This window comes from Lissotriton vulgaris, unplaced genomic scaffold, assembly GCF_964263255.1.
Source record: "Lissotriton vulgaris unplaced genomic scaffold, aLisVul1.2 SCAFFOLD_3597, whole genome shotgun sequence".
Taxonomy (NCBI): domain Eukaryota; kingdom Metazoa; phylum Chordata; class Amphibia; order Caudata; family Salamandridae; genus Lissotriton; species Lissotriton vulgaris.
In genome coordinates this window covers 49,575-74,376 of record NW_028251461.1, presented here as the reverse complement: position 1 = coordinate 74,376, position 24,802 = coordinate 49,575, and the positions used below count along the sequence as shown (strand labels likewise).

Here is a 24,802-nt window from a genome sequence, read left to right as displayed (position 1 = left end):
TGACCAACGACCCCGCCGCCGCCAGAGCCAACCTGCACGAAGGGATGAAAGAGGTAGCCTAGTGGATGACGACGAACCCCCTGAAGCTGAACTCAGACAAGACGGAGGTCCTCATCCTGGGCTCCTCGCCCTCCGCCTGGGACGACTCCTGGTGGCCCCCCGCCCTGGGCACCGCACCCAAACCGACGAACCACGCACGCAACCTGGGCTTCATCCTGGACTCCTCCCTCTCCATGACCAGGCAAGTCAACGCCGTCTCCTCGTCGTGCTTCAACATCCTGTGTGGAAAAAGGTAGGGCTAGGACCTTTCTCAAGATTTGCCCGGCGCTAATCGCCCTTGTACCATTCAAATTTACCAAGCAATGAGGCAGGCGCCGGAGACCAGAAGGCAGGAAACAGAAGTTTCATTCCGACGGAGGAGAACACATCAGATCAGACAACAAGGTATCGTCTCGAGGTGCTCTCACAGCCTCTCCGAGGCCTGGCCTCTTATACACTGGTTTATGGCATGTGACCTTTCTTTATTACAATCAGAACATTGTGAACAACAAGGAAAGACACATCCCCGTAATCCTCGTGTCAATCCCACCCCCATATACCTTCACAATAGAGGTCCTCAACCTGCTGATAAGAGGAGGGGGTCTTCACGCAGCTGAGTGTTTCGCCAAGTCTTAGGATGTGTGCGCCTGATCATATCCCAGGGGGTGGGGAGGCCCTGATCAACAGTGTGTCCTTTGAAGAGGGGCGATTCCATACAATGAGGGGCAGTAAATGGTATCTCCCGGCTTAGGCAATGGCCTCGGACCTGTGTGGACAGTCGGACACGGGGTGAGGGGTCATCAAAGGAGTGGTATTCATGCCTCGTGGACAATCCTGTGCGGAGGGAAGGTTGATCAACAGAGGGGCAGTCATGGGAGGAGAGGAGGTGTTGGTCAGGCGCTGGCGTGACTCCCAAGGACAGGGTCATGCGGAAGGGTCATGCTCATGAGAGGGAGGGGGAGCCAGGGTGCGTGGAGGATGCTTGCTGGGTCAGAGGGGCGCGCTGGCAACCGATCGTGGACGGGGAGACCATGATACCTAAAATGGTTGTCGTGCACGTTGTACATGGGTGACAAGCTGGCGCAGATGATGTTCAGTTCGTAAACTAAAATTCCACAGTCCTCCCTTTTAACATGTCTCGCCAACTTGTCAGTTCGGATTTATCCCCATAAGGCCACGTATTTCTACTTCATAGAGGGGACTCATGTGCTCATTTCGGAAGTCCAAAGTCTTTGGGCACATACAGTTAGAAACGAAACTGCACAAGGAGGGTAGACATTGAATACCCAAGCAACACCCACATAATATCACAACAGGTATCAGTATGAAGGAAAACAACTTCCAACCCCAGTCCTTCAAAGTGTCCCAAAACCAGCTCCCAAGCGACCATCCTTCCTGCTCTTGGTGAACCTCCGAGGAAAGTCTGTGGAGGTGTTCAATGGCTTTGTAGACTGAAGGCGAGTTGTCTGGCACGTAGGTGCAGCAGTGGATCCGATGATGCGGCATGCTCCTCCTCGGTCGGCTAGGACCACGTCTAGGACAAGGCGGTTTTGAAGTGTCACAAGGCGGACCGCTTGAAGCTCAGCCGTGTTGTTAGCGAGGATGCCAGCCGTGATGTTGATCGTTGTTTCTACTGCCTGAGTCAGGTGTCGGATAGCACGGCTGTTTGCCATTGGGCCCCACAGAGGAACAAGTCCCTTTTCTGCATCTAGGAACTGTGCTCCGGTGGAGTCGGCTTGTCCAATGTCATCTGCACGCCTCTGCCGGTGATGGTTGGCAGGGGCTACATATGTGGGTGGAAGAACGAAGGCAATGTAACAGGCGCCCTTCCAACCTCTCGGGAGCCAGGTGTAAGCTTTGGTGCCACACACAAAGTACATATTCGGAGAAGCAACAAAGGAAGGGGGGTCAACTGAGTCCAATGTTCTGGTGATTCGGCAGGCACTGTGACCCACCAGCTGCGTTCCATGGCCTTCGAGACACACAAGACCTGTGACATTGATAACAGACAGGGCCACAGTCAGAGTAGTTTGTTTTTGCAGATGAGAGAAGGTGGTCCTGGCTGGATTGTGGAGCACCTGTACTTCGACTCGTTCTTTGGCTGGAATGTCTTTAAGGAAGGTGGCGCCCGTTAGCGCAGGACACAGGGCAGCAGAAGTCTTTCCGGTTTTGTTCAGCCAGAAACCAGAGTAGAAGTGCGACACCATCTGGCTGGAGGTGGCGTTGTCCTTGTGGCTCTCTTGCATGAGGATCAACCAGGCGAGGCAGGAGCCGTGAACTGAGAAAGGAGAAGGGATGAAGGGGATGGAGTGTCCAGCGGCATGCGGGAGCAACCCGCAGATCCAGAAGTTCGTAGCATTTGCGGCAAGGTTGTGTTGGTGCAACAGTTGCACGAAAGAATTGTTCCAGAATTCCCTGCGCCTTTCTCGCAGCTGAGGCGACAGAGAGACTAGGTGATGCTCTTTCAGGGGTGTTGGTTGTGCAGTAGGTAGCAGTGCCTCATGAGCCGGTGTGCTTTCCTCCAGAATCCAGAAGGAGGTCATGAGGAGGAGGCAGAAGAGGAAGACAATAAAGAGGGCTATTGTCTTTGATTTGTGCAAATTGTCAGTCTTTGGGTTTCTATAGTGGGTATTTCCTGTTGCTTCCATCATCTTCTTATCTGGCGCTTCCATCATCTTCTCATCTGGCGCTTCCATCACTTTCAAGGGGCTCGGTAGTGGGCAGAACCACAGACTTCGTTTAGCTTCTCTCCCGGTAACCCTTGATTGTGCTTAGGTCACCGTTCTGAGATTCAACTTAGTCCGTGGCCTACTTAGCCGAAACTCCCTCCTTTCGACGCAGGAAATACCCTTCTCTGGATGGCACAGTGGGATCAGAGAATTTTGCAAGTTCGAGTGCCTCAGTATCGGGATAACAGTTCAATGTCGGTCGGTCTTTGTTCAGGAGCTCTTCTTGGGTGTTGACGTTTTCTGTCGTGGCCAGGTTTGCAGAGACCTTCCGGCAGTGATGTGCGTGCAGCCAGTGCTTCTTCCCCTCCACTCGAAGCGCCGTTCGGGTGGTAATCAGCACCTGCCAGGGGCCCGTCCACCGAGGTTCCAGACTCTTGGTCCGCTGGAAATTTCGTATTAGGACGAAATCTCCCGGCTGGATGTCGTGGCCGGGGCCCCTGGAAGCATCGGGGATGGCCTGCTGCACCTGTTGATGAATGACAGACAACGTTTTAGTTAACTTGCACAAATAATCAGATAGTAGGACGTCTGGGACGTCATGAATGGAGGTCGGTTTGGGAGCAGTCCAGAGATTCATCGGTCGCCCAAACACGACCTCGTAGGGGGTCAAATGGTGCTTGGTGGGAGTGGAGCGCATCGATAACAAGGCCAGTGGGAGGGCATCCGGCCAGTTAAGTCCAGTGGTGGCCACTATTTTTGACAATTTTAACTTCAGTGTGGCATTATGGCGTTCCACCAGACCGGCGGATTGGGGGTGGAAGACCGCATGAAACCTTTGCTTCACCCCCAACCCCTTTAGGATTAGTTGGATAACCTCAGCTATGAAGTGGGGGCCATTGTCGCTCCATAAAATTCGACAAAGGCCGTAGCGAGGGAAGAATTCTTTCAGTAGTACTTTGGCAGTAGTCATGGCAGTGTTGTCACGGGTTGGATAGGCCTCTACCCATTTGCTGAAGGCACATACGATGACTAGTACATACTTCAAGCTTTGGCATCTCTCTAGTTGGATGTAGTCCATCTGAAGGACCTCAAAGGGGTGATTGGGGGTCCCAAACCCTCCCCGGGGTACCACAGTTCCTTTCCCGGGGTTGTGTTGCAGACAGATAAGGCATTGCTGAACTAGGCGTCTGGCTGAGTCAGGGATTTTGTCGTTGTGCCAGACTTTGGAAATGAGTTCGATCATGGGTGCAGATCCTATGTGTGCTGGGGAGTGTGCCATCGTCAGTATGGGGATCAGATATGAGTCGGGCAGCAACCACTTGTTTGCATCCTTCGTTCGCCAGCAGCCCTCTTCATCCTTCAAACCCACCCTTGCCCACTTAGTCAGCTCGTGAGGGGTGCTGGCCGACTGTATGTCTCTGATCATTACCCTTGTGTCACTCCATTTCTCTGCTTGTGACCTGGTCACATACATGCGTGTCACCGTCCTATTCTCAGCTGTGGTTCGTGCAGTGATGTCGGCCAATGCATTCCCTTGTCCGACTAAGTCTATCACCCTTTTGTGTGCCTGACATTTGATCACCGCTAATCGTTTGGGGAGGAGAACTGCTTCAATCAGAGCGGAGACTAGATCTCCGTGGAGGATCGGGGTGCCGTGGGACGTCAGGAATCCCCTCTCCCTCCACAGGAGTCCAAAATGGTGGACCACCCCGAAGGCATACTGGCTGTCTGTGTATATGTTCGCGGTGGTCCCCGTGGCTATGATGCATGCTCGTGTGAGGGCTATCAGCTCTGCTGCCTGGGCAGATCGTTGCGTGATGCAGGCTGTCTCAACTACTGTTCGGGCTGTCGTGACTGCATAGGCAGCTGAAGTGGTGCCATCTGGGAGTTTGATGCATGAGCCGTCTACCCATAGCTCTCCATCGGGATCAGTAAAAGCAGTGTCTCGGAGGTCAACCCTGCTTCTTGTCTGTTCGTCCGTGAGGGTCACACAGTCGTGGATGGGAGGAACGTCGGGGTCATTTTCAGGCAGGGGCAACAATGTGGCAGGATTCAAAGTTGTGCATCTCTTCAGTGTGATGTGGGGTGCAAGTAGCGTCAGTTCGTACCCTGTCAGTCGTGCGCTAGTCAGGTGTTGAGTCTTGGTTTGGTTCAGGAGGGTGTCGACAGCATGGGGTACTAGCACGGTCAGCGGGTTTGAAAGTACGATTCCTTCGCTCTGGCGGATAGAGACGGCAGCGGCAGCTACCGCTCGAAGGCAGGCAGGCAAAGCTCTGGCTACAGGATCAAGAGTGGCGGAGAAGTAGGCACAAGGGCGCTGCTTAGGACCAATCGATTGTGTTAGGACAGACAATGCACACCCCTCCCTTTCGTGGGTGAAGAGGGAGAAGGGTTTGGAGAAATCCGGGGTTCCTAGAACAGGCGCTGAACAGAGAGCATCTCGCAATTCCTTAAAGGATGCTTGACACTCAGGGGTCCAAGGGAGCGGGAAGGAGGCATCTTTGGCTAATAGGGCAAGTAGAGGTTTTACAATGAGGCTGAAGTTAGGTAACCACTGTCTGCAGAAAGAGGTTAGGCCAACCAAAGAGCGGAGAAAGAGGTTAGGCCAACCAAAGAGCGGACTTGCTTTTGTGTTTTTGGGATGGGGGTGTCTAGGATGGTTTGGATTCGGTCGGGTGTAAGTTTCCTCCCTTCTTTGGACAGGAGATGGCCTAGGTAAGTCACTTGTGGCTGGCAGAATTGTAACTTCTTTTTGGAGACTTTATGGCCATTTTCTGCAAGAAAGTGTAGGAGTTGGACGGTGGCTGTCGTTGCAAGCGGGGTGGTGTCGGCCGCCAAAAGGATATCATCAACATATTGGATCAACACCACTCCATCTGGTAGCTGGAAGGCATCCAGCTGCCTTTTGAGGGCCTGGCTGTAAATGCTGGGACTTTCAGTGTACCCCTGGGGAGCTCTACAAAATCGGTACGAGCGGGATTTTAAAGTGAAGCCGAAGAGATAACGGCTGTCTGGATGGATGGGGATAGAGAAAAACGCGTTCTTAAGGTCGATAACAGTGAAGGTGGTGGCAGTGGACGGGATGAGGGTCAGAATGGTGGTGATATCGGAGACTACAGGGTATTGGGGTACAACCACTTTGTTAATTTCTCGCAGGTCGATGATAAAGCGGTACGCTTTCTCATCTCCTTCACCTTGCTTCTTAACAATAGGTAGGATTGGGCTGTTGCAGACGTTGCTGACCACCTCTTCAACCACTCCTGCATCTACCAGAGACTGAATGATCGCTACCAGTGCCTTCTCGCCCTCTGGGGATATCCGATATTGTGGGAGTTTCGGGAGCATAGCGTCCTGTCTTACAGTTATATGAATAGGGTCAATCATCATTCGTCCCACATCAGAGTCATTTTTGGCCCACAGGTACGGTGGCAGGGTGTCAAGCAAGGACAGGTCAGCGTCAGTTATGGAGCACATGTGTCGTGAGGGGCAGGATCTGGGCATGTCTGGGTTGTCGTACAGGATGACTCGGATTCCATCTGGGGAACATCTAATAGTGGCTCGAAAATGTTTCAGTAAGTCAATGCCCATAATGGCGTCAGGGGAGTTGGAGGAGAGCAGAAATGTCGCGTCAGTGGTGTTGTTTTCTAGGTCAAAGGTAATAGGTACGGACAGGGGGTTAGTGGAGGGCGTTCCATCGAAACCTATCGACGTTATGTGCGAGCCAGACAAGGGTGCCCTTGGAATCAGTCGTTTTGATAACACACTACGTGTCGCCCCAGTGTCTACCAAGAATGGAGACTCTGTACCCAGGACCTTAGCGGTGACATAAGGACCTTGCTGGTCAACACAGAGCTCGACTGGATCCCTCCCTTGCCCCTAGCAGTCCTATGCAAAGTCGGGGGTATTTTCACCTTCGGACAGCTGATATTGGTTCTGTCGGGGACGGTCAAACGTGTTCAGTCTCCCTGATCTGTCATTGTTGGTGTCGTTGGTGTGCCCTCGTCCTTGTACTCTATTTCTCGGACCACCTGCCACATCCCTGGAGTCCCTATTTCTATTCATCTCTAGCATAACCGGACACTGGTATTTCCAATGGCCGAACCCTTTGCAGAAGGCGCATTGGTCATTGCTAATGTCTCTACGTCCAGTGTGGGGTGTGGGAGTGTGATCTTTAGGAGGTAGATCTCTGGGGGTGGCTGATTGGTAGTTCCCCCTTTGATGTTCTCGTCCTACCGTTATACCTTGTATCTGGGCTATCATTACCCTTTCTTTTAAATCTTTCTTCTTTTTCTCGGACGCCCTATCATTCTCATTCTTTTGGTGCTCGTAATACTGAGCCATCTGAAGGATAGCTGCGGGTTTGGAGGCCCCCCAACTACTCTCACTCGTCTGCAGCTTTTGGGAGACCTCTTGTGTTAGGCCTTTTACGTAATTTTGTACAAACAGGTGCTGTCCGGTTGCGGTGGTCATGTCTTGGCCACTGTAGTCGGAGAACACTGTCTCGAACCGGGAGAAGTATTCTGACACATCTTCCTGGGGTTTCTGCCGACAGGCCGTGACTATCGACCAGTCTACCTTTCTTTCTGGGATCAGTGTCTTTAATTTCTGAACTATTTTGTCTGGGAGTTCTAGTATGTCTTTTACTGGTTTCCTTCCAGGTTCTCGTTGTCTATCTAATTTACCGAGTTGGTCCCAGGTATGTCCAAACAGATCCGTGTGGTCAGCCTTCCGGATTCGCTTCCACACGTCAGCCGGCAGGCATAACCCGAAGAACAAGTCAATGTCCGCTAAAGTCATTATCGTCGAACCCAAGGCTGTGCCTAATTCGGTATAAAATGCCGTCGGGTTCTTTCTTAAATCGGGCAAGGTTTGTTTGAAGGTTAGGATATCTTGTCGGTCCCATGGTTGGTAAACCCAATTATACACAACCCTCCCTTTTGCATCTGCATTATTAATATCATCGCTTGTTCCCTGGCCACGTGGCGGGATCCAGTAAGGGGCCGCCTCTCTGATGGGCATCATAGTATTGGCTACTTCTACTGAGGTCGTTTCAGGGACTGCAACCTTGGCTTCTGGTTTTTGTTCCGTGAGGTGGCGGAGGACCTCAAGCATCTGCGTGAAGAGCTCCGTCGCCTCACATTCAGTCCCATCTTCAACATCAATCTTCCTATACAGCGTTGTTAGTTTAGAGGGGCCCTTACTTTGGTACCTATCTTCATATGCGTTCAGGGTGTGGTAGCTGAATCGCAAAATGAAATGCCGCCTGTGGCTGTCGGCATGTGAATTATATATGTTCATTGTGTACTCTTCGCTCTCCCTTCGTTCTACTAAGGTCTTTGCTATTTTGTCGATCCCATCCCGCTCATCTTTGCTCAACCTATTTGGTCTGGCTGGTGGTTGTTTGCTAGTCTCAGGGTCGTCTGACGATGTTGTTAATGTGGCTGGTGCGGAGGCCGTGAGGGCCGGTGCACTAGCGCTGAGGTCGTTCTCGTTTGCATTTAGGGCCCGCGAGTGTTGTTGGCAGGGGGCATACGGAGGGGGCATGTAGATGATTGGGGGACCTAGTAGTAACTCATCGTTCGCCCGCTGTTTGGAGGGCAATTCAGGGTAGAGCGCAGAGGGGGTCCTAACAGGACATTGGCCTGTCGACCCTGATTCTTGGTTTCGCGTAGTTTCCTTTCTTTCTTTTATTTCTTCTTCTAGTTGCTTTGCGGCTAGGTGGGCTGCCTTTCGTAATTCTTTCCCTATTTTTGCTTCTTCTCTTTTCTTTCGTTGTTCCGTTTCTTTGCGCCACATGCCGATACTGTCGAGCATAGTGGGCGTAGTCTTATTTTTCTGTAGCGCTATTTCTAATGCTTTTATTTTATGATCGTCAAAGGAACCTATCAGTGGCCACTGACTTTCAGGGTTCTTCTTTGTATATTTATGCCATAACTTAGTATAAGCTATAGCGACTAGTCCATGCTTAGTGAACATGTCCTTATTAGGGGTGCCCTCCAGTGGAGCTGGATGATTCATCTCTAATAAGCGGTCCGGGCTAAACAGGCTACCAACCAGTGGGGAGAAGATAGGCATGACGGATTACAACGGGGACAAAAGTCTGCACTACCTATCTTATCACGGCGGGCAAAGACTAGACAGAATATTTCTATTCTCCGTTGTTTGCCGGCGGTGAATACCTCAAACGAACCAATACCGAACAATCAGTCAATCAAAACAATCAGTGGGGAGAATAAGTGGGCACGAAAAGTTATCGTTACCCACCCTTTCTCTACCTGCAAAGAGAGACCTTGTTCTTCCCTGTTTGCAGACAAAGAATCTCCAGACAATAATCCACGAACGACAGTTCGGGAAACAGTGGGGGAGGAAGATAGGCACGACGGATTACAACGGGGACAAAAGTCTGCGTTACCTATCCTTCACTGTTTGCAAAGAGAGAGTCTGTTGTTTTCTCCGTTTGCAGACAGCGAATCTCCAGAGGTTTCAACAAAGCGTAATACTAGTATTATCCAAACAAAACAATCTTTTCTCAATTTGTCGTGTTTACACGACCTTACCCGGACCGCATGGACGGTTTCCTGTCCTCTGGATCCAGCGCCCGATCGTCCTCTCTCCTTCGTGATGCCCGTGGCACTCCTGATGGTTCCCAGTCAGGACCGTAGATCACTCGAGAGAGGTCTGTTCAGAACTAGTGAAGGTCGGATGATCGGCTGTCAGACGAGGGTCTATCGGACACGAGCTCTTCCCGATCGTTGCAGTCGTTCACTCTGTCGTCGGGACCTCTCCCACTGGATCCACGTGTCGCTGATGGGCCCCACGCTTTGGGACGCCAATTGTGGAAAAAGGTAGGGCTAGGACCTTTCTCAAGATTTGCCCGGCGCTAATCGCCCTTGTACCATTCAAATTTACCAAGCAATGAGGCAGGCGCCGGAGACCAGAAGGCAGGAAACAGAAGTTTTATTCCGACGGAGCAGAACACATCAGATCAGACAACAAGGTATCGTCTCGAGGTGCTCTCACAGCCTCTCCGAGGCCTGGCCTCTTATACACTGGTTTATGGCATGTGACCTTTCTTTATTACAATCAGAACATTGTGAACAACAAGGAAAGATACATCCCCGTAATCCTCGTGTCAATCCCACCCCCATATACCTTCACAATAGAGGTCCTCAACCTGCTGATAAGAGGAGGGGGTCATCACGCAGCTGAGTGTTTCGCCAAGTCTTAGGATGTGTGCGCCTGATCATATCCCAGGGGGTGGGGAGGCCCTGATCAACAGTGTGTCCTTTGAAGAGGGGCGATTCCATACAATGAGGGGCAGTAAATGGTATCTCCCGGCTTAGGCAATGCCTCGGACCTGTGTGGACAGTCGGACACGGGGTGAGGGGTCATCAAAGGAGTGGTATTCATGCCTCGTGGACAATCCTGTGCGGAGGGAAGGTTGATCAACAGAGGGGCATTCATGGGAGGAGAGGAGGTGTTGGTCAGGCGCTGGCGTGACTCCCAAGGACAGGGTCATGCGGAAGGGTCATGCTCATGAGAGGGAGGGGGAGCCAGGGTGCGCGGAGGATGCTTGCTGGGTCAGAGGGGCGCGCTGGCAACCGATCGTGGACGGGGAGACCATGATACCTAAAATGGTTGTCGTGCACGTTGTACATGGGTGACAAGCTGGCGCAGATGATGTTCAGTTCGTAAACTAAAATTCCACACCTGCGCATGCTTCGGAAGATCTTCTGGTGGATCCCCACGGAGACCAGGAAGACCGTCACCCAGGCCCTCGTCACCAGCCGACTGGACTACGGCAACGCACTCTACGCCGGAACCACCGCCAAGCTCCAGAAGAGACTCCAGCGGATCCAGAACGCCATAGCCAGACTCATCCTCGACATCCCACGGAACAGCCACATCTCCGGACACCTGAGAGACCTGCACTGGCTCCCCGTCAACAAAAGAATCACCTTCCGGCTCCTCACCCACGCACACAAAGCCCTACACGATCAAGGCCCGAGCTACCTCAACAACCGAATCAAATTCTACGCTCCCAAACGCCACCTCCGATCTGCCAGCCAAGCCCTCGCCGCCGTTCCACGCATCCGCAGAGCCACAACAGGAGGAAGGTCCTTCTCCTACCTGGCCGCCAAGACTTGGAACTCCCTCCCGGCCGACCTGCGCCTGACCCAAGACCACCTCTCCTTCAGGAAGAAGCTCAAGACCTGGCTGTTCGAGCAGTAACGGCACCCCCCCCCTAAGCGCCTTGAGACCCTACGGGTAAGTAGTGCGCTCTATAAATGTCTTTGATTGATTGATTGATTGTCGAGTAAGGTGTCATACGAATTGGAATACTAACCCCTCGCCAATTCTGGCGACGGGGTTAGCATTCCACCCTTCTAGAGGGACACGACATGTATGTAACTGTGAACCCCGGTTAAAGTTAACTGAAGCCTCAGCTCCACAAAATGGACGCTGCCACCACAGACACAAGTCTGACCCCCTGCAGCTGGGAGTCCTTCCAGCGAGGGGAGCCTGGACAAAGGGTTCCTGTCAGGGGCGGTGCTAGCACCATCCCAGACAGGGTTTTGTGTATCCTGGGTAGGCAGGGCTTTACAGGAAGGTGACTGCTGAGTGGCACCCCGGTGCTCACTACGCATCTGCCGGCTAGAACCAGTTCCAGGGGCACACCAGCCCCTGGCCTGGGGAAGTCCGGCATGGGAGAGGGGTGTAACCACCCCCCTTCCTGGTCCCACCCCTAGGGCAGGACCTAGTCGCGTACCCACCCCTTTCTTTAGGATAAAGGCAGGAGCGGGGACCCTGCCAAATTAGATCATCTTTGAATCAAGAAACGACTTTCTACGAAAGGACTTCAAGACTCTTCTCAAGATTTCTCCCTTGTGGCTAAGGAGTAGTCACCCTGCATCCGCAGGCACCATCTAAGAACTCCGTGGTTTGCTGCACGTCCTTCTTCAAGAATCCGACCGACCAGCACGACGAGACCTGGCTTCCCTGGCACCTCTGACCTCTACCTACCTCTACAGCTAAGCTGAGAACCGTAGGTGCGACGAGACCTCGAGGGACCGGCTATCATCAGAACTGCACGACTTCTATCCAGCACGACCGCCAAGGGATCCTCTGGTGAGTGCTTTGGGGTCCGAGAAGCCCCGACCTTGAGCAGCTCCAGCACCGAAGTCCAGCCTCCCAGCATCTCCACGATCTGCGTGGGGCCCTTCTGCTTTTTGCTGCTCACCGCGTTGTTTGGCTACTAGCCCGCTGGCTTGTGGCCTTCTGAACGACGCCCGACGACATCACTGCTGCTGGTCTGGTTGCTCCAGACTGGCCCTTGCTCCCTTCCAAAAGAGGAGCACCCCGGACCCTCCTGGTCCACTCCAGACGCCATGTTAGGTCCACCGCGTGGGCTTGAATTTGCCAAGACTTGTTGCCCCAATCCTGGGTCCAGCGACGTCGACAGCTTCATCCATCGTGGGACAGCTCGCTCCTCCATCCTGGTCGCCAACAACGCCTCCTGGTCCGTGAGATCTGCAGAGCCCAGCGTCGCCCACTCACCTAGTCGAGGTGACTACCATCCGGTGCCCTCCTGGTGCCACCTGACTACTGGCTAGTAGTCACGAACTTGGTCCCCTCTGCTTTCAGGTGTCATCCATCTTCGATCCAGGCTTGGATCACTCGAACTCTCTTCACTGGTCGCCTGCCAGCAACTTCATTTCTTCAGGCTCCTGGTTCGTCTACGAGGATTCCCGACGTCTTTTGAGACCTATGCAGCTGCAGCCCCTGGGCTAGGTAACTTCGGCATTTCGGTGCCCCAGCATAGCCTCACTATCCAAGGGTCAGGATCCACTGTCGTTTTCGATCTACCTAGTCGGGTTCGCCCGAGAACACTAACTTTGTCTTTTCTAGCTACCATAGACTTTGTCCCGCATCCCGCGTGAGAGTGCACACTCTGCACCCGAGTCCCCTAGGCCTCCTACTAGTAATCTGAAGGTTCAGTAACGTAGTCCTAGCGATTCCAAAGCCTATTAGTACTATACTTACCTGCTAGTAATTTCGCATTCCACTTCCATAGTATATGGTTCTCCGTGCCCCTCGGGCATTTGTGTAAATTGTGCAACTTAAAGTATTTTCATAAGAGTTTTGTTGTGTGCTTAGTACCCTGTCCTCATAAAGAGTACAGGGCTGTTGTGATTTTAATAAATACACTGTTTATTTTCATAACACTTGTGTGGTGTCCTTTCACTTGGTGTGCAAGGGGTATATGTAGGCTGTGGGGTTTTAGGTTTAAACCTATAACAACTGATAAAACCCCACTGAAAGAAAAATAGCCCTCACCGGTGAAAACATATAAACACTGAAAAAACACCTGCACAACCACAAACTAAATGCCATTCAAAGAAAGGAAAAAGAAAGTGAAAGAGTAATTTTGTTCTTACTGAAGGGGTCAATAAGATGTAACTTTGCTGTAGAAGCTAGCAGTAAGAATGACTGGCTAACATTATCCTGCTTGAGTTTTGTTCTTTAGGGATGCCACTAAAATATTGTTTCTTCTTCCTTTGACTTTTTTCAGTTTTATGGCCTTTGGTCTAAAGATGCAGGGTTTAGTTTCATGTTTTAGGTCTAGTTTAATTATTTTATAAACTGTAGAGAATAAGGACATATCAAACTCATATTTGAAATTTTGGCTGTATTTGATTCTTTCACTGATAGGTAAAATGGCTTGTTTCATAAAAATCTTTCCTAATATGTGCCATCACATTTACCCACAGAGAATGGGTAAAAACCCCTAATACATCAGACCATAGTTTCTAGTGGGTCAGTATTGATAGTAGGTGAATTGCCAACACCTCAGGCATTAAACATTAAATGCAAGGTATAGTGACAAGTATATATATCACCAAGCATCTGGGATAGTGGGGAAAACGTGACACCAGACTTTTGGAAAACATGGAACTCAGTGTCACTTGTTCTGCTCTGCAAAAAAGGTTCTTTCCAAGTTCAACAAAGATTGGAGTGATATTGTTTGTATTTGCAGTGATTCAGCTACGTATATAAAAAATTTGTGTGATGACCTGTCAAAATTGATACCCGAGCTGAAGTGAAGAGATCCTTGCCACTTGTTAGATGGTATGCTGAAAGCATCTTTACAATCTTAAGAGTTAATGAGGGATGCTATTGACTTCTTAGTCCATTCTGGTGCACTGTTTTCTTATGCCAGGAACTAAAACGCAAATATTTATCATTTTGTGCTTTATGTGGCATCAAGGAAAGAGTCATCCCAACTGATGGTTCATAGCCCAAGGGGATATGAATGCTGAGAGGGCCTTTTCACAAAATTTTACATGGGAAGGAAAGCGCAAGTGCAGATGACCAAAGACTCACTGAAGAAGTATTGTATGGTGTACTACAATAGGATTAATTTGCAAAAATCTCTTTATACCTCATATACACTATACGTACACTGTCTATATACCATGGGGCATATTACCAACAACTAGCGATAATTTTTGTCTCTAACTTGTTTAGAGACAAAAATTATCGCCGCACATCGGCGATATTTATCGCAGATAAACCTTGCTATTAGCAAGGTTTATCGCAAATGCGATAAAAAACGGCCGCAATGCATGAATATCGCTGAAAAGTCAGCGATATTCATGCATTACCGAGCTAATGCTCTTAGCCATGTTATCCACCTCCCATTGGATAACATGGCTAAGAACTGCTCAGGGCAGGTGTTAGCTTTTGGAGATATTCGCGCTTAGCTCGAATATCTCCAAAAGTTGGTAATAGGAGATAGCGATGTTAGGGACTGTTTCCAGTCGTTAACATCTTGGCACGCCCACTTTGCATGTCATTAGTGATAAATATCACTGACATGCAAAGCGGGGCCCAAGATGGTCGCTATCTCCTATTAGCTGTCACTAACTGGTGTTAGCGACAGCTTGGTAATAGGGAGATAATTTTATCTCCGCTTTCTTGGCTTTTAAAGCCAAAAAAGCGGAGATAAACCCCCTTGATAATATGCCCCCATGTTCTTTCAGTGCAGAAAGCAAGCTTTGATAAAAGCAAAACGTTCCATAAACACCGGAAAAACACTTTTTATAGTTGTTTTTAGTGGCGTGAAAATGTGTAACCACTGATAACAACTGTTTTTTGAAATATTGAAAACACTGAAAAAAAAACACCAGAATTTACCAAAAATAGAAACTGAAAACAGGACAGCCTAGGTATATGTGATGGTATAACAGCTGGCTTAACACGCCCTCTAGAGTTTAGCCCGAAGACTGCTCGTATCCATGCTACTAGGATAGCTGGTCTATAAGGTTGACTTACAACCAATCACCATAAGGGTTGTTTGGACTGATACAAAGTGCTCACTAGAATAGTGAACATTATATATCAGGCCAACTTCTCACATTGGTGGCAGCGGTGGGATTTGAGCTTGCTGTTGTTTTACCACACGTATCCTAAGAATATCTTGTGAAAGATCACATAAGTACTCCAGGTACATATAACTTAGCTTAGAATACTCTGAGTTCTACTGAACCAGCTGTTGTAGCTCCTCAAGGCTTAGCACACCTTGGCTACAACTCTTAGCAAGGGATCAGTAGGCAAACAAATAGTGTAGGTAGGTGCATCACTTACACCACACTAGAAGCATGTCTAACCACGGAGAGTCTTCAGAGACCCCTCTTGTGGTTGTGGACATGCTGCTCTTAGCTTCCAGGAGATGAGACAAATCTGTACATCCAGGAAGCTAAAACAGGGTTCTAACCCTACCATTCCTTTTCTGATTGGTCTCTTAGAGACTTATGATGCCAGGAGGTCTGCCAACACAGATCCTTCTCATCCAGATGGGAATATGCCCCCCTTACAGGGTCCCTTTGATAACCATGATCACCCCCTCCAGGAGGCAGATGATGCTGAGGATGAGGATGAAGATGAGTTATCAGAGGATGAGGCAGACAAGGGACAGGTAGAAGTCAGGAGACTCTCCAGGTCCAACTTAAGTAGGCATGAAAATGGGTTTGGGGGACCCCCAGGGCCACTCTCAGGCCAGCTTAACATTGGGAATGGACGAGTTAGGTCTCTATCAAGAGGCTCTAACAGATCCATTCTAACCAATGGCTCTCAGGCCTCTTCTCACAGAGGGATGACATCCCCTCAGAGGAGAGTGTATGAAGCCAAAGTGAGGGAAGTCAATCTGAGGATTGAAAGGGAAGAACTTGCCCTGGCCAAAGAGAGACTTGCCTTTGCTAGAGAGCAAAAGTTAAGTGGACTAGATTCCACTGGTGGCAGCATTCTCCCAAGAGAAAAAGACAGGAGTTTAGATACTAGACACCTGAGTAAGATAGTGCCCCCCTTTAAACAAGGGGATGATATCCACAAATGGATAACTGCTTTGGAGAGGGCTTGCACTGTACAGTGTGTCCCTCAGAGTCAGTGGGCAGCTATCTTGTGGCTCTCCTTTGAAGGCAAAGGTAGAGATAAGCTCCTCACTACTAGAGTTGAGGATGCTAACAATTACCAAGTCCTGAAGAATACACTGGTTGATGGGTTTGGCTTAACAACTGAACAGTACAGGTTGATGTTCAGAGACACCCAGAAAACTCAGTCTCAGGATTGGGCTGACTTTGTTGATTGTGCCACTAAGGCTTTTGAAGGCTGGCTACTGGGAAGTAAGGTTGCTGATTTTAAAGGATTGTACAATCTAATTATGAGAGAGCAAATCTTAAGTAATTGTCAGAACCAGTTATTACACCAGCACCTGGTAGACTCTGATCTGACCTCTCCACAGGAATTGGGTAAGAGGGCAGACAAATGGGTCAGAACCAGGGTCAGGCCTAAGAACCAGGGTGGTGACCAAAAGAAGGAATCAACCAAGCCTCAAGAGAAGGGTGGGAATAAATCTTCTGATCAAACCACAGGGCCCCAAAATTCCTCTGAAAAGGGTGGGTCCCCAACTTCTCCCAAAACCCAAAAGAAACCTTTTTGTCATACCTGCAAATAGATAGGCCATTACAAAAGTGACAGCAGTTGCCCAAAGGCCAACAACACTAAGGAAAACATACCCCCAGGTACTACTCCCAGACCTCCTGTTACCACTAGTGGTAAACCCCCAGGTGGTGGGAGTGCCCCCAAAAATGTGGTGGGCATTACTTTGGGAAACCAGGAGGATTATGGCCTAGCCAGATCCCCTAACAACACTCTTGTCTGTGAGACTGGCATGGGGTTTGCCAACTTCACTACTGGTTCCCACATTTTGGGGAAGTATAGACAAGAGCCCTTTATCAATGGTCAGAAAGTTGAGGCATACAGAGACACAGGGGCCAGCATCACCATGGTGATTGACCATCTGGTCCCCTCTGCTCAACTGACCCCTGGTTTCCTTTCCCAGGTGACAGATGTTCATGGAGTGAAAAGAAGGCATCCCATGGCAGTAGTCGAGCTCAGTTGGGGTAATGTCACAGGGCCCATGAGAGTGGCAGTGACAGATAACCTACCTGTAGATTGCTTACTGGGGAATGACCTGGAACTCTCAGCATGGGCTGAGGTGGAGCAAGAAACTCACTCCAGGATGATAGGCCTACCCAGAAAGGTTAGTGGGGCAGTAATAGCTACAGCCCCAGTCCCAGCACCATTCCTCCCTGAAAAGGTTGGAAGAGCAGTGGTAGCCACTGCCCAGGCTCAGACAGACTTTCCTGAACAGGATAGGAGGGCTGTGACAGTCACAGCCCAAACACAGACTGAGTGCCCTCCTGAAAAGGTTGGCAAGGTTGAAATGGTCTCAGCCTCTACTCAGACAGATAGTGGGGTTGTGAAGCCTGAAACAATGGATCACTCCACCCAAACTGAGAGCATTGAGGAGGAAGAAAAGTCTTCCCCCTCCCAGACACTAGGTGAGAGCCAGCCTCCTCAGGGAACTGACTCTACCCCTGTTGAAGGAACTGCCCCAGAGGTAGTCAGGCCTAGCCTGGCAGAGCCCCTAATAGCAGTGGACCCTTCCCAGGTGGGACCCAGTCTGGAGCAGGTAGCCTGCACCTCTCTACCCTGCCTCAGTCAGCCCAGGGCTGTAGAGGACAGGAAGGCCAGTGGTGGACCCCAAAGGGCCCTCTGTCCAAAAATCCCCAATCAGCAGATTAGGATCACTGAAGCTAGTAGTCCTAGCCAAGTGAAAATAAAACAAACTACTGAGGGATCCCCCTTAAACTTAGTTAGGGAACTCCCACAGCTGGACACTGCTGGGCACAGCCAAACCTGGGGCCTAAAAACCCCAAACCTGACCTGTCCCGCCAGTGAGCCAAACAGGGGGACTCAGCCTCCAGCTTTAGGTAGCCAGAGGTTGACCCTGAGAGCTCATAGCAACTCAGTCCTGGAAAGAAAGGCACATGTGGTGGATAGTGATTGGAGGAAGTTGAGCCCAACAGTAGTGGAGTCTCACTTCAGTACTCCATTCCCACACCAGCCTTTTACTTTGCCAAAGCACACCACAGGTAGTGATTCCCTATGGTGGAGACCCTCAGATACCCTCAGGGTGAGGGGTTGCTTAGTGGACCATGATACAGGGGGTAACCATGCCAGTGCATGTACCACCTCATATGGCCACTCAGGCAATATAGGCTTACCTGGTCAAGGATAGCCTTATCTCCTTTCGTTTGGGGGGGGGGAGGGGTTGTGTAGGAAGGTGGATACCTGACTATGGTTGCCCCCAACTTTTATTGCCTGGTGTTTTGCTGGTTTTCCGACTTAGTTGACCTGGGGCCCTGCCAATCAGGACCCCAGGCCTACTGCTCTCTCTCTAAAATGGATTCCATGTACCTTAGGTACATTTCCAATTGGTACTGGGCCACCTTCTCAGACCCTGTAACTCAGGGCATAGGTGTACCCAGGGCCTACCAGGGGCTGAAGCATGTATTATGCCACCCCTGGATGGCCATCTAAATCTGACACAACTGGCTGCACGACAGCTGGGGCAAGGTGGTGTAATCACCCTTTGCTTGAGATATAGTATACCTATATCTAACCCTAAAAATGGACACACAGATTCCTATCAGTCACTCCTATGGCAGGCCTTGACAATCCTGAAGGCAGAGTGCTTGGAATTGTGTGAGATGGTGCTCTGACATGAGCTGAGCCCGTTTGCAGCTTGCGGAACCAAGTCCTTACAGCTGTTCCATGATAACGCATACCATATACTCTTAAGTGCATTATAATCCTCGCGGTTAAATGCTATCTTTGGTATTGCTTTATCAAAACATGTCGAGTAAGGTGTCATACGAATTGGAGTACTAACCCCTCGCCAATTCTGGCGACGGGGTTAGCATTCCACCCTTCTAGAGGGACACGACATGTATGTAACTGAGAACCCCGGTTAAAGTTAACTGAAGCCTCAGCTCCACAAAATGGACGCTGCCACCACAGACACAAGTCTGACCTCCTGCAGCTGGGAGTCCTTCCAGCGAGGGGAGCCTGGACAAAGGGTTTCCTGTCAGGGGCGGTGCTAGCACCATCCCAGACAGGGTTTTGTGTATCCTGGGTAGGCAGGGCTTTACAGGAAGGTGACTGCTGAGTGGCACCCCGGTGCTCACTACGCATCTGCCGGCTAGAACCAGTTCCAGGGGCACACCAGCCCCTGGCCTGGGGAAGTCCGGCATGGGAGAGGGGTGTAACCACCCCCCTTCCTGGTCCCACCCCTAGGGCAGGACCTAGTCGCGTACCCACCCCTTTCTTTAGGATAAAGGCAGGAGCGGGGACCCTTCCAAATTAGATCATCTTTGAATCAAGAAACGACTTTCTACGAAAGGACTTCAAGACTCTTCTCAAGATTTCTCCCTTGTGGCTAAGGAGTAGTCACCCTGCATCCGCAGGCACCATCTAAGAACTCCGCGGTTTGCTGCACGTCCTTCTTCAAGAATCTGACCGACCAGCACGACGAGACCCGGCTTCCCTGGCACCTCTGACCTCTACCTACCTCTACAGCTAAGCTGAGAACCGTAGGTGCGACGAGACCTCGAGGGACCGGCTATCATCAGAACTGCACGACTTCTATCCAGCACGACCGCCGAGGGATCCTCTGGTGAGTGCTTTGGGGTCCGAGAAGCCCCGACCCTGAGCAGCTCCAGCACCGAAGTCCAGCCTCCCAGCATCTCCACGATCTGCGTGGGGCCCTTCTGCTTTTTGCTGCTCACTGCGTTGTTTGGCTACTAGCCCGCTGGCTTGTGGCCTTCTGAACGACGCCCGACGACATCACTGCTGCTGGTCTGGTTGCTCCAGACTGGCCCTTGCTCCCTTCCAAAAGAGGAGCACCCCGGACCCTCCTGGTCCACTCCAGACGCCATTTTAGGTCCACCGCGTGGGCTTGAATTTGCCAAGACTTGTTGCCCCAATCCTGGGTCCAGCGACGTCGACAGCTTCATCCATCGTGGGACAGCTCGCTCCTCCATCCTGGTCGCCGACAACGCCTCCTGGTCCGTGAGATCTGCAGAGCCCAGCGTCGCCCATTCACCTAGTCTAGGTGACTACCATCCGGTGCCCTCCTGGTGCCACCTGACTACTGGCTAGTAGTCACGAACTTGGTCCCCTCTGCTTTCAGGTGTCATCCATCTTCGATCCAGGCTTGGATCACTCGAACTCTCTTCACTGGTCGCCTGCCAGCAACTTCTTTTCTTCAGGCTCCTGGTTCGTCTACGAGGATTCCCGACGTCTTTTGAGACCTATGCAGCTGCAGCCCCTGGGCTAGGTAACTTTGGCATTTCGGTGCCCCAGCATAGCCTCACTATCCAAGGGTCAGGATCCACTGTCGTTTTCGATCTACCTAGTCGGCTTCGCCCGAGAACACTAACTTTGTCTTTTCTAGCTACCATAGACTTTGTCCCGCATCCCGCGTGAGAGTGCACACTCTGCACCCGAGTCCCCTAGGCCTCCTACTAGTAATCTGAAGGTTCAGTAACGTAGTCCTAGCGATTCCAAAGCCTATTAGTACTATACTTACCTGCTAGTAATTTCGCATTCCACTTCCATAGTATATGGTTCTCCGTGCCCCTCGGGCATTTGTGTAAATTGTGCAACTTAAAGTATTTTCATAAGAGTTTTGTTGTGTGCTTAGTACCCTGTCCTCATAAAGACTACAGGGCTGTTGTGATTTTAATAAATACACTGTTTATTTTCATATCACTTGTGTGGTGTCCTTTCACTTGGTGTTCAAGGGGTATATGTGATGGTATAACAGCTGGCTTAACACGCCCTCTAGAGTTTAGCCCGAAGACTGCTCGTATCCATGCTACTAGGATAGCTGGTCTATAAGGTTGACTTACAACCAATCACCATAAGGGTTGTTTGGACTGATACAAAGTGCTCACTAGAATAGTGAACATTATATATCAGGCCAACTTCTCACAGTATGGACAGTTGAATCTGCCACAAGGCTGCACAGACATCCTGAAAGAGGCCTAGAACGTGGACACTACATCTTGCCAGAAAGACGTCATTCTTCCATACCTGCTCCATTTGACTAAATCTTACTTGTAATTCTCTTCTATAAAGGTTCAGTTGGCAGCTCTTACTGCCTACAAAAAATGTCCTTCACAAACCTTTTTTTAGAAATTCCCATCAGCAAGGATTTTTCAAGAAGGGTTGAAGAAGATTTTACCTCCAATTATGCGTCTTTCTCCTCCCTTGGAGCTTAACATAGTACTTTCACATTTTATGCAGGACCCTTTTGAGCCAATCCATAAAGCCTCCCTGCAACACCCTTCTTGGAAGACAGCTTTCCTTTTAGCAATGACATCGGCCTGCAGGATTAGCGAGATCCAAGCGTGTTGCTCTCATGAACCATATACAGTCTTCTACTCTAGCAAATTGGTCATGAGAACTCGCCTAAAATTCCTCCCCAAAGTTATTTTGGACTATCATGTTAAACAAGTTTGCTTCTTACCATCATTCTTTCAGAATCTCTCTACTCCAGCTGAAAGATCTCTTCATTCTCCGGACCTGAGGAGTGCTTTGAATTCTGTCTTGATAAGGCAAGGGCAACAGCAGATGGAACCAATTGTTTATCAACGATGGTCTGGTCCATGCGGGTTAAGCCACTTCCAAACACTCCATCTCCCGATGGATAGTTTCCTGCATCCTTTTGTGCTACCAAAAAGCAGACAAGACGCTAGCAGCTAAACCTAAAGCGCACTCCACTAGAGGTAAAGCGGCTACTGCTGCTTTACTGAGGAATATCCCAATTCTGGATATTTGGAAAGTAGCCACGTGGAGTTCTGCCCATACATTTACCAAACATTATTGCAGAGACTCAGATGCTCAAGAAGAACAGGCCTGTCTCAGAAATCCATTTCCTTAAATGGCTACCTTAGTTCACTCTGTCTTCTCCACCGTGTGCTGTGGGGATGGGCTTGCTACTCTATTCAGTGCTTATGACTATAAAAGGAAATCTACTACCAAAGAAGGAATAATTTCTTACCTGTAACTCCAGTTCTCTCGTGTGGAGAACTTCCATTATAGTTATAGGCAACCCTCCCTCCTCCCTGCTTGAGTAGACAGAGGTAACCATGGACCTAAATATCATCACGCATCGCCTTCAAAATATTCTGAACAACTGCCACCTGCTGAGCATGATGGGATACTGGGGGTCTCTGGGTTCTTAAAGGTGTAGCCTCTATTTTTAACTTATATAAAGACAGCCTATGAGGCTACACTTTCCGGCTCTCCTTCATCTTTATGCTCTATCAAAAAAGGGTTTGTGAAAGAGATTTATGCTGTTGTATTAAAACATCATGAAATTATGCGTATATATAAATCTCCTGGCCCCTTTTTTAAGTACAAGATGACGAATTGGGCCATTGTAAAGTACTCCGGGGTCTCCGCTTGAGGGCGGGACTATTCAGTGCTTATGATTATAAATGGATATTCCCTACGTGAGAACTGGAGTTACAGGTAAGAAACTATTCCTTCTAGACTGTCCCTTTGTATGATAATATCAGCTGGGGTTTTGAGACATCATTTACTGGGTCACCTCTTTATTTATTTAGGCGTCTCAGGATTCGTGTTAAGGATTAAACATGGTTCAGGGTTAGAGCTCCTTGTTTAAAAGGAACTATCCTATAAAAATAGGTCAGCCCAAAATCCCAGTTGATGTCATCAAGCAAACATTCATTCATGCCTCTCCTTGGTGACTGTTAGAGGCGAGGGACTGAGCAAAGAGAACTCTTTTCTTCCTCTTCTCTGGATGACTCTTTTATTAACAACAAAATGACTTTATATTATGTTTCTTCGTTACTACTCCATGTAAGACTTCTTCATAACCAGAGAGCTCTGCTCAGAGGGAGCCGCTGAGTAGCTTATATATGTTGCATGTTTCATTTTGCGAAGGGCAATGAAATATATAAACATGTTTTTGTATTTTGGTTTGTGGCATCTGCTGACTTACTGGAGAACTTAAAGTTAATTTACTGTTTACACAAGTATCTTTTATTAATTTTACTAGAATGACACAACAATAAGACAGATGTTTAAAGGGTCTGGATGAAAGCCAAGACTCAGGAATTTCACCGCTGGACACCACTCTATCCTGAAATGTTAAAGACCATCTAAGACATCTGGTTCCTGATTGGATGACTGATTTTTACAAACCTGCTGAGACCCTCTGGGAGAAAGATCATGTTGTTCTGTTGCTCGCTGTATGCATAATGTTTTATTATTGTTTTCTCAAATTTTCAAATAAAGGGTGATTGAAGTGTCAACCTTTGCCCTCCCTGACTCTTTCTTTTTTGTGTTCTGTCTTGAAAGTGCAGCTGTCACCAGACAATTATGTGAGCATCACTAGAGAGGGGCTTCGGCTCCGCCCACATGTTGTGAACCAGGAAGACATGTTTTCATTGGGCAGAAGTTGTGTGCTTCCACAAAAAGTGCTTGCCGTCCAAGCAGCTGTGATCATTTTGTTTATGTATCTCAATGCCTGAGCTTGAACTTTAACGCATACAAACATGACACTGGAATGTTATGAAAGTGTCTTGAATAAGTAAATAATTCATGCTGTTTTTCTCTGACAGCAGCAGCACAGATGGGAGGGGGCAGTAATGAACCTACATGGATTTTTAGGTCTGGCTTAACATTGTAACTGTCTTTGCTTCCACACACATACATCTCTATCTCTGTGCTACTTAATAGTGGTGCTTCTTATACAACCGTACAATATTCCTTTAAAGCCAGACCTACTGGAATTGCCACTGCTTGTTCACATTTTACCCCTGTGCTTAGCATGTCCGGTACCATGTATAACACATGCCTGCTAAAGATTCCAGGGCACAGTCTCCGCCATGGACATGTGTATCTGGAGGTCTGCACTCTGTTTCTGATCACAGGCGGTTTAAACCCTGCAATATCATGAGATACACATTTCATCTCAGCTAGTTTTACATGCACAATTCAAACCCAGGAAATAATGCACTGACTGGTCGGAATCTCTGATCTCTCACAAACCACAGTTTGTGCAGGGTTGGGAGTTATGAATGGTGGGGTGTTTACTGTACTCGGTGATTACTCTCACCCTCATTTTATACTCCGCTAAAGTGCAGACAATACTGAAAATATAGGTAAAAGGGGCATATTTACTAGGAAGTGGCAGAGCGTTGGTCACCTTGGCTTAACACCGCACTCCGCCATTCCAAAATAGAGCTGCACCATATTTACAAGCAAACAATGCAGCACCTGCATTTTCCCCTGTGCTAGTTTTAGCGGTATAGGGCCAACGCAGACACTCTTGCGCCATAGTGCAAGGTGCAAGGGTGCCTGCATTGTCCCTTCCTGCACATAAATAATATGAAATGGCATTTTCAAACTTCTACGTGTGCTGCTCAATGCAGCACGCATAGACGTTGATTCGTGGGCTCCCAGGATATAGTGGCCTTTACCTAGCTGGGACCTCATTCCCAGAGTTGGTCCCCACTACACTGGTGATGAGGGTGTTCTCTGTGTGCCCTGATTATACAACAAACAGCTGGCCACCGATCCAGCACTGCCCACGAACCGCCGCCTCTACAGCTCCGACCCGCATACATGCAGCAGCCGCTGCGTGCACCATGCTG

The 24,802-nt window shown here is 49.4% G+C and overlaps 1 protein-coding gene across 1 annotated transcript in view; it reads left to right on the top strand.

Moving 5' to 3' along the window:
- Positions 1 to 23,457, top strand: part of LOC147662878 (uncharacterized) — a 59,058-nt gene extending 35,601 nt beyond the window's left edge. The window contains exon 3 of the mRNA XM_086950826.1: positions 23,203 to 23,457. The gene's annotated coding sequence lies outside the window, so the exon portion shown is untranslated. The remainder of the gene's footprint in view (positions 1 to 23,202) is intronic.
- The last annotated feature ends 1,345 nt before the right edge of the window (positions 23,458 to 24,802 follow it).